The sequence below is a fragment of the Delphinapterus leucas genome, chromosome 7 (assembly GCF_059928025.1).
Source record: "Delphinapterus leucas isolate spDelLeu-1000000601 "Yukka" chromosome 7, BTC_Dleu_Yukka2, whole genome shotgun sequence".
NCBI lineage: Eukaryota > Metazoa > Chordata > Mammalia > Artiodactyla > Monodontidae > Delphinapterus > Delphinapterus leucas.
In genome coordinates, this window is record NC_143135.1 from 876,512 (window position 1) to 877,583 (window position 1,072).

The window sequence follows — 1,072 nt, forward strand, 5'->3', positions numbered from 1 at the left end:
GGCCGGGGGCCAAGGACGGCTCGCGGCCTGTCTGGGCTCACACTCTTCTCTTTACTGAGACCCCAGACTCGGGGTCCCCATTGGCGACCTGCTGGTCAAGTGGTTGCTGAGAGGCTGCTGGGCCCCCCCCCAGCCTTTGGGGGCTCAGAAGGAACCACAGGCCCTCAGCTGCCGTGACTGGCCCGCGGGAGCCACTGTTAAACGCCCCCGCGACCTCTGGCTCAGGCGGCCCCTGCCCGCAGGTACTCCCTGGAGGCCCGCGCCGTGGAGCACAGGTGCAGGTGCTGCTGGGAGCTGCGGGCCTCTCTGCGGCACGTGACCCTGCGCTGTGAGGACGGCTCCAGCCAGGCCTTCAGCTACACCGAGGTGCAGGAGTGCGGCTGCGTGGACCTGCCCTGCGACTCCCACGGGGGCCCCAGCCGCTCAGGGGAGGTGCAGGGTGCTGAGCACAGCCGGGAGGCGGGGCTCAGGCGCTGGAGCAGAGGCGCCCTGGCTCCCCGGCCTTTGCAGTAGGCGGGCTGGAGCCCCGCCCTGTCCCTCCAGGACAGGCCCACGAGAACGGTTGTATTCGCTGCAATCTCGGCCCCCAGGGCCGGTGGAACCTGAGCCCCGGTCCAGGTGACCCAAGCCTAGGACGCGTGGTCCACCCCTCTCGTCCCTCTCCGAGTCCCGCGGCCCCGGGTGTGCAGCGGCCCTGACGGGCTCGCAGCCGCCTGCTCGGGACCAGCCCGGGGGGCAGGGGGTGGGGGAGGCTCCTCTGTGGGTCCGGCCTGCTGGCCCCGGCCTTCAGCATCCCGTAAGGGCCTGAGCCACAGCGGTCCCTCAGGTACAGCAACTGACTGCTCGGCCGGCCACTGGGAGGCAGAGCCTCACCCCTGCCCCGCCCTGGGCCTCAGGAAAGGGCCGTCGGTTTCGGAAATAAACTTGGAGCATTTGCAATTCGTGGGCTCCGTGTGATTTTTAAGCTTGTCCATAAAAGCTGGGAGCAGGTCAGAGGGCAGACGTGGGCCCGGGGCGGGGCAGGCCAGCTGCCTGGTCTTCTGTGCACTTGGCCGGACGGAGGACGGGAGTC